A 9,530-nucleotide genomic window follows, 5' to 3' on the forward strand; every position below is an offset into this window, starting at 1 on the left:
TGAGTACTTGGTTTCCCTATAGGCTTGAGTCCGAGGACCACGCAAGGCCTTGGTTCTGTCCAAAACTTGTAGTTTTTTCTTTGAGTACTTGGTTTCCCCATAGGCTTGAGTCCGAGGACCATGCAAGGCCTTGGTTCTGTCCAAAACTTGTAGTTTTTTTCTTTGAGTAGTTGTTTTCTGTATTTATTTATTTATTTTTCGAAGGTTAGCCCCTAGACCAAGATGGGGAGAGTTAACTTGAGGCTGGAAGCCCCTAGAGCTGGCCGTGTCATTGGAATTGCGAGACGTAGCCCCTAGCGGGAGTTGATGCCGGAGCAACAATTGCATGTTGCCGGAAATGGAGGAAACTTCGCGGACCTCTACTTGATATAGACCTGACTCCACCGCCAGCCGCGCCAACGCACAAGCCTTCCCACAGACGGCGCCAATTGTAGGGACAGGATTTTTAACAGCCCAAGGATGACGTTGGGCTCGTATGTAAAGGGCCCGAACAATATGATTTGAAGAGAGTGGGATAGAAAGGCTGGACCTTGGTCGTTGGGCAACGGTTTAGTCCGGATTTTCATGGAAGCTCATACGAAGATGGATTTGGCCTGTATTGCTAAGCCTTACACGGATGTGGTTTAAAAGGTCTGACTCCTCGGAATTAATCCGAGGAGCATTATCTTCTCACCATTCTTCCTCCTTTTTCTCCTTCTTTTTCCGGGGCCTCCACCCTCTCTTTTTTAGCTCTCTTTTCTCTTTTATACTAGTATTCACTTCCCCTTCTTCATCTACGTGTCAGTTTCTCCTTATTTGGGGTAATTACTCGTCCTATCAATCCATACGTCAGAGTGGTTGGGAAAAGCTGGATAACATGGTATGGAGTATGGGCTTGTCAGGCGCTGGGCTCCACATTATGGTGTTGGCAGCTTTCTCGTTTGTACTGCTCTTGTACTGAGTTTGTCCTTTTCTTCAGGCATTTTGTGAGGTGTTGAGCGTGAGATTGTCCTCGGCCACATTCTTGGGCCGTTAAGGGGCTTTCGTCATACGTCCTCGGCAGTAGGCTCCTCGGCTTGGACTTTGGGCCCTCAATGTGAAGTGGGCTGGGATTTCAAATTTCAGGCCCCACAATAGCCCCTCAAAATCCTGCTTCCCGACTTTTTAGTTGGGGAGGAGGGTTTTGGTGATGTTGGGCCCATCTCGCGGTTTGCTCAAGTTCCGCACCTTATTGCTGTTTGTGTTCTTCCATTTGCATGGGAGATGTGCCGAATTTAAGAGGCATTACTTTATTCTTCACCCGCGCAGTGTCCTTTGATGTTTCAGTATTCGAGGCGCGCCTTCACGAGGACCTTTAAATCTTGTGGTGGCAGATGGTGTTGGAAATTGTGCCAGAGCTGCCTTGTCCACAGCGTTTCTTGGGAATCTGCTCAAATTAAATGGCACCACCTTACCCTTTATATAAGCAGGATAGGTGGTTATTCTCCTGGCATATAAACCCTTCTGCTCCCTTCAAAATCATAACCTTTTATCCATAACCAGTTCTCACATCCAATGTCGTCCTCCCTTAGTGCAATATGTTTGAGGCATGGGTGGAGGTGGAGGAACTTCACCCGCCACAAAGGCACCGGACCCTTCCAAGACTTAAGGTGGTGTGGTCTGGGCAGGGGAGGCACAGATTTAAGGTGACCTCCCGCTTGGATAAGGTGGGAACGGTACCCCCACCTCTTTCAGTCAAAATCCGAAGCAGGTTCTGGTCACATCAGATTTTTGGTGTGTCAAAAGAAAGAATTTCCGCCATTAGCGCCGTCTGCTTTATTACAGGCATGATTTTGTGGAGGCTCCTCAACTTCCGGCTCCCGGCACCTTTTCTTCAACTGTGCTGGCCGCAGGTTGGGTTCCCTGCACCTTTTCTTCAGCGGCGCCAGCCCGGAGTCGGGCTCTCTGCACCTTTTCTTCAACGGTGCAAGTCCCAAGTTGGGCTCTTTTGCTGCCTGAATTGAAGGCATGTAAAAGTATTGAGGAATGGCTTCCTTCGATAAAATTTCGGAGCGGCAGCACGTCTCTTCTCTACATATCTTCTTCGGCTTTTCCTTCATCCCCTTGTATCTCTTCTTTTCGCTAGTGTAGTTAGTTTCAGTATGAGCTTATTTAAGCTCTTTCATTGTACACTGTACTGTTCATTCATTTTAATAAGAAATGAATTTGCTTACTCTCAAATACCTTTCTTTTCTGCAACAACTACTTGGTGCATGAATATTAAATGTGCACTTTCCTTTAATGATATTTAGAGCAGGAAAAAACCTTAAAATAAATTCCTACTAGTTTGAACTTACTGACATTATCAAGTATGACAATGGTAATTCTCAATAGATTAAACTATTGGAACTAACCGACATAACGGTTGAGCGCTTCGTAATGCATGCAAGGCGACCATCCGAGAACGATAAACTCTAAATAATTCATCCGAGAGGGTAGCCGAGCAGTGAGGGACTTCGACTGTGTTTTTGGCAACATATTGCCCTATATTGCATCAATCCCCTAGGTATTGAGGCTCCGAGGGTAGACTGGGGAATCCATGCAGTTTAGGGGTTAGCCCAACTATCAATGGGGAATTCTCCTCGGATAGATTCTAAGGGCCATATAACGTCCAGGTCGTGTCCATAGCTTGTAGTTTTTCTGTTGAGTAGTTGCTTTCCCCATAGGCTTGAGTCCGAGGACCACGCAAGGCCTTGGTTCTGTCCAAAACTTGTAGTTTTTTCTTTGAGTACTTGGTTTCCCTATAGGCTTGAGTCCGAGGACCACGCAAGGCCTTGGTTCTGTCCAAAACTTGTAGTTTTTTCTTTGAGTACTTGGTTTCCCCATAGGCTTGAGTCCGAGGACCATGCAAAGCCTTGGTTCTGTCCAAAACTTGTAGTTTTTTCTTTGAGTACTTGGTTTCCCCATAGGCTTGAGTCCGAGGACCATGCAAAGCCTTGGTTCTGTCCAAAACTTGTAGTTTTTTCTTTGAGTACTTGGTTTCCCCATAGGCTTGAGTCCGAGGACCATGCAAGGCCTTGGTTCTGTCCAAAACTTGTAGTTTTTTCTTTGAGTACTTGGTTTCCCCATAGGCTTGAGTCCGAGGACCATGCAAGGCCTTGGTTCAGTCCAAAATTTGTAGTTTTTACTTTGAGTACTTGGTTTCCCCATAGGCTTGAGTCCGAGGACCATGCAAGGCCTTGGTTCTATCCAAAATTTGTAGTTTTTACTTTGAGTACTTGGTTTCCCAATAGGCTTGAGTCCGAGGACCATGCAAGGCCTTGGTTCTGTCCAAAACTTGTAGTTTTTTCCTTGAGTACTTGGTTTCCCCATAGGCTTGAGTCCGAGGACCATGCAAGGCCTTGGTTCTGTCCAAAACTTGTAGTTTTTTCTTTGAGTACTTGGTTTCCCCATAGGCTTGAGTCCGAGGACCATGCAAGGCCTTGGTTCTGTCCAAAACTTGTAGTTTTTTCCTTGAGTACTTGGTTTCCCCATAGGCTTGAGTCCGAGGACCATGCAAGGCCTTGGTTCTGTCCAAAACTTGTAGTTTTTTTCTTTGAGTAGTTGTTTTCTGTTTTTATTTATTTATTTTTCAAAGGTTAGCCCCTAGACCAAGATGGGGAGAGTTAACTTGAGGCTGGAAGCCCCTAGAGCTGGCCGTGTCATTGGCACTGCGAGACGTAGCCCCTAGCGGGAGTTGATGCCGGAGCAACAATTGCATGTTGCCGGAAATGGAGGAAACTTCGCGGACCTCTACTTGATATAGACCTGACTCCACCGCCAGCCGCGCCAACGCACAAGCCTTCCCACAGACAGCGCCAATTGTAGGGACAGGATTTTTAACAGCCCAAGGATGACGTTGGGCTCGTATGTAAAGGGCCCGAACAATATGATTTGAAGAGAGTGGGATAGAAAGGCTGGACCTTGGTCGTTGGGCAACGGTTTAGTCAGGATTTTCATGGAAGCTCATACGAAGATGGATTTGGCCTGTATTGCTAAGCCTTACACGAATGTGGTTTAAAAGGTCTGACTCCTCGGAATTAATCCGAGGAGCATTATCTTCTCACCATTCTTCCTCCTTTTTCTCCTTCTTTTTCCGGGGCCTCCACCCTCTCTTTTTTAGCTCTCTTTTCTCTTTTATACTAGTATTCACTTCCCCTTCTTCATCTACGTGTCAGTTTCTCCTTATTTGGGGTAATTACTCGTCCTATCAATCCATACGTCAGAGTGGTTGGGAAAAGCTGGATAGCATGGTATGGAGTATGGGCTTGTCAGGCGCTGGGCTCCACATTATGGTATTGGCAGCTTTCTCGTTTGTACTGCTCTTGTACTGAGTTTGTCTTTTTCTTCAGGCGTTTTGTGAGGTGTTGAGCGTGAGATCGTCCTCGGCCACATTCTTGGGCCGTTAAGGGGCTTTCGTCATACGTCCTCGGCAGTAGGCTCCTCGGCTTGGGCTTTGGGCCCTTAATGTGAAGTGGGTTGGGATTTCAAATTTCAGGCCCCACAATTATGATATGGAGGATGTTGCTAAATGTAAATGTTGAATAAAATAAGATGAGAATAAAATAATAAAAATGAAATGTATAGCAATAAACACCATATTATTTTAGTTATGCTATGTAATAAAATAATATTATAATTTTATATACCATCTTTATAGTGCAATAATAAAACATTTAACAACCAATGTGAATAAAAAAGATAACAACATAAAATATAAAACTAAATCGTATCAAGCTGGATTACCTGTTAATTCCAATTTTAGCAAACTAACTGACTTCTAGTAGTCTAAAATTGATTTTTGCAATGCATTTGGTGGAGCTTTCAATACTGCATCAGTATGTTTTGATGGTCAACCTGTTATACTAAAATTGAAAATATATATAGATATATATATATATATATATATATATATATATAGAGAGAGAGAGAGAGAGAGAGAGAGGTGGGGGGGCTTTTGTGTGTGGAAAAATAGAAATTATGCATGGAATAAGAGGGAGAATGACCATTTTATAGCATGAGGATAAGAATAAGAATAGTCAAAAATAAAGGAAGATAAAAAGATAGAATAATATTAATATTAAGAGTAATGGGGATATGAAAAGTTGAATGGAATAAGATAGGTTGAAGAAAGTTAAGGTAGAGAGTAGTGGGGATATGAAAAGTTAAAATGGAATTGAAAATTTAATAATAAATAAGAATAATTAAAAATAAGATAAATTAAATATGATATTTTGATTGTAATATAATAGAGTTTTTAATTCATTTTAAATGTTAAAAAATTGTATAAAAAAATTGAAAAAAAATTAATAATGACATGGCTGCTGACGTGGCTCAATGGAAGCGTAGCAACATTAAATGCTACGTTTCAGCTTTTGGTAATACTAGCTTTTTAACCCGCACTATGTGCGGGAAACTTTTTATTTATATTTATTAGAAAGAATTTTTTTTAATAATATTTAAATACACTTTTACCACGTACTAAACACCTAACACATATCTCCATTTACAAATCTAATTACAAACACCATAGGCAGATACCAAAAACTAATTTAACCAAATCTAACTCAAATATCTAAATCTAAAACAATCCAACCAAGTGCATTTGAAGATGTTGATTCAACATCAGCTAACTTTTTTTTCCTTTTGAATTCCAATGTGCCTCTACATTGTTTTTTGTGTGGTTATGTGCTTAATGCTCATTTCATATCTCAGTTGTTCTTTTTGTTCTTGCTCCTTTCCAATCAACCAAATATTTTTTTCCCTTCTTATTTTCCACCTATCATGTCCCTTTTGTGAGGAATAAATATAGACCTGTGTAGATTTCATTCAACCCCAACACTTATATACTGCACAAAGTAAATGTATCTCAGAAGCTTGATAAGAAACTATAAAATTTAAATAAATAAAAAATCATAAATGCATATAAACCATAAAGTTTGATCATAATCTCCAGTAAATAATGCACCGATTTTTTTTTTTTTTTTTTTTTTTAATTTTTTTTTTTTATACATAGATTCATTGCGTTATTGAAAGTGTATGGGGAGTTGTAACAACAAGGCAGAATATGAAATTGCAAAAAGTGTACCCATATCTCCTTGCAATCAAAATCTGTTGCAAGTTGGACTACAAATTTGGTTATACAGAACAAAGTAAGTTTTCTTATACGTTCACAAACTTATATGCTTCTAATTCAAGGAAAAAATTCAAGTAATTAAAACATAATTAAAAAAACATATAACAATAAAGAAATGTTAGATCCATATGGAAGTTTCCATACAAAAAAAAACCTTAAGTAATACATGAATATTAACAGTACACCAATATAAGAAATTTGAGTGGTTTACTCTATCTTGGCACAAAGTTAAAAGTAACCTCCAACTTTTTATGGCTTATCCAGACCTTCAAATGCTTTAATTTGTCTATAAGTCTCTCATCAAGCTCTCTGATCCATTCAACCACACCCTTTGATATTTCAAAATTAATATATGCCTGTCATTAAATAAATAAAGGCATTATTACTACCAGTTTTCTCAAAAGTAACATACTCAACATGCTTTTAAAAAAATGCTAAAGCTTTATTACAACAAACCTTTGTATAGAGCACCTGGCAATTGAAAGGGTGAGATACCAGCCCCATGAAATATGAATTGGCTATACTGATGCCCACCAGAAATCTATAGCATCATGTCCATACACAAAATTCCAGTTTGCACCTAACAAAAGTGAAAAGTCTAATAATGTCAAGAGAATCTAGTTCCTGTTCATTAAAGAGCACTTATTTAGCATTCACAAATCCAATCAAATGTATGGTTTGCTGCTTACAGAATCTAGTTATGGACATCAGATGCTGTTAGATTTCACATACGTTGTTGCAAAATGACTTGAATTATCTATATTCATTATAATATCATGTAAGATGCATTTCAATTTTATTCACTAATCATCAAGCCCTGTAGATGTTCAGGAAGCAATATTGAGAAACAAATTCAAAACACATTCTGGCAATTTAAGAAACTCTTTTTAGCAATCAAATAAGCTTTACACAACTATCTCTAGAAGCTTAATCTATCAGAAAACACCACAAATAGTTCCTATTCATTATAGAGTACATAATAGTTCCCCTAACTTTCAAATACATAATCTTAAAGGCCATTGTCATTCAATTTTATAGAGAAAAATATAGAAGGGTTCCAACTTGGGAGCCCTATAAGAATTAAAGTCTAAAAGTTCATTTTAAGATTAAGTTTCATATTCTTCCAAGAAGAGAAAAAATTATTATGAGGAGATAGAAATAGTGATTTACCACCAAACTTTCTATGGATTACATGGCCAAACTGTCATGGATTTCAATAATAAATTTTTCTATTTTATCTATAAAGCAACTATATGGGAAATTAGGGAAAAAGGTAGCCAAACCTTTTGGATTTTCTTTTTTCCTTTGTCTGTTGGTCTGGAACGGAACATGCAAACAGTTAAAAGTGGGCCAAATCATCAGAGAGAGTATCCGAAAGAGGGAAATTAACCACGCTATTCTGACCATGTGTGTATGGAGTTACAGAGAAGAAACGAAACAGGGTGGAAGAGCAGGTCTCAGTTACAGTGACTTTGAAGTTTTCATTGGGAAGTGATGCAGCTTATTTCACTAACACAATCATTCCGATTCTGAAATCTAGAATGTGAACAGTTCAGGGAGAAATACATTGAAATCGGAATATTCAAAGTAGAGTACTAACACCACCAATAAACAAAAGCAATATATTCATCCAAAGAGCAGATTACAAACCCTAGATCTGACAAAAACGAAAAAAAAATCAAAGTAGATCTAAACAATCTGGAATCTGATTGATTCGAAATTGGTACCTGGTTGAACTTGAGGGCGTGCAGATGAGAATGTCAAACTGAAAAGCGAATAGAAAAACTTAATTAAAATACCAAAATCGAAAACAATCCAAACAAAATATCAAAACCTAATCATAATTAATAAACAAACTTAAATCGAAGATAAAAACTCACCGGTGAAAGAAATTAATGGACAGTTAGATGAAGAAATCTGACAGGAAAGTGAGAGACTTCTTTTCATTCTTGATTGCAAACCGTGGAAATATGTCAATGGGCTTCTGTTTTTTCTTTTTCATCGGCAGGGAAAATCTTTTCTTTTGGCCGTTTGTGTTAACAAATGGAAAGAATGGATGATTGTGTGTTTTAAGTTTCAATTTTTAGAGCGTGCAGTTTTTGATCTCTCGATCTCTCTCTCCTTCTGCGTTCTCTGCCTCTCTATTTCTCTGTCTGTCGGTCTCTCTTTCTCCTTTTTTTTTCCGTGCAGCTATCTTCCTTTTTTATGTCTTAAGCAGTTAATTTCCTTTTATACCAATAAGGGTTCCAAACAGTGTTTTAATGTAGCGAAAAATTATAATTTATTACTTTTAAACGGTGTTATAGCGTTGTCAAACAATATAATGTATCGCTTTTTAAAGTTACACATGTCTAAATTTTAGGTAGGGACTTTTCCTATTTGTCATTACCTCCTTAATTCTAGGAACTCATTTTCTCTCAGCTTCTGCAATTATATATATATATAGATATAGATATAGATATTGATGTGTGTGAATCGTCCTTCTGAAAACTTGAACTCTATCCTTTGTCTCTCACACCACACCACACCCCACAAGCACTTATACTTAAGGTTTTAGTCAATATAGCAGTTGGAAAATTATAAATGATGCCAGCTACTTTTCATAATATTGGTGTATGATTATTTCAGCTATAATGATACAGCTACAAGGCGTACTATGAATATGAGTCATATGACCATTAGGGTTATACATATGATATGGAGAATCTGGACTGGGTGAAAATAAAAAAATAGTGGGCCACATGCATTGCAGAATAAGAGAACCCAACATTTCCTGTTTCTGATTGGAACTATGCATCAAGTATTCAAGATCGTTGGCCTTAATTTTTATGTGGCATAAACATAAAGTGATCTAAGCTGTACGTTTAACATCAACTTTTGCATTCATTAGGGATTAGAAGTGCTCAAAGAATGAAATAGGATTATCTTTCTACATGGGTTTAACAGTTTTTCAGTGATTAAACATGTATAACATGATCAGTTTTCTATCGATAGGAAAATACCATACAATCAGAAAAATAAAAATAAAAACTCAGAGTATTTTTTGAATGAAAACAAAGTCAGAATATGATTCAATACACATAAAACAAGTTCATCAAAAAAAAAAAACACATAACAACACCATTTCCACTCCACCCCCCCCCCCCCCCCCCCCCCGGAATAAAAACACATTAAAGTAACAAACACCATTTTTAGGTAACACTACTAGTTACGGCCGTACGGTTAAAAAAACAAATAACATGGCCCTACGATGCACACGTACACTAATTATTATATTTATTATGCCTAAACATTCTCACCTAAAATTGTGTCGCAAGTATTAACTACATATCATCTACATGTGAACCAGTACTTTTATCGTGACATCTATTATGCCTTTTTAAATTTTTTCCACCCT

The 9,530-nt window shown here is 38.3% G+C and overlaps 1 long non-coding RNA gene across 1 annotated transcript; it reads right to left on the bottom strand.

The window, feature by feature from the left end:
* Nucleotides 1-6,321: 6,321 nt before the first annotated feature.
* On the bottom strand, nt 6,322-8,287 carry LOC126707334 (uncharacterized). Its single transcript, XR_007648903.1, has 5 exons — nt 8,014-8,287; nt 7,861-7,898; nt 7,417-7,669; nt 6,590-6,713; nt 6,322-6,489 (listed from the first exon to the last, which is right to left on the bottom strand). It is a non-coding gene; the product is annotated as an uncharacterized LOC126707334 (long non-coding RNA).
* Between the last annotated feature and the right edge of the window lie 1,243 nt (nt 8,288-9,530).

Source organism: Quercus robur, chromosome 2 (genome assembly GCF_932294415.1).
Source record: "Quercus robur chromosome 2, dhQueRobu3.1, whole genome shotgun sequence".
NCBI lineage: Eukaryota > Viridiplantae > Streptophyta > Magnoliopsida > Fagales > Fagaceae > Quercus > Quercus robur.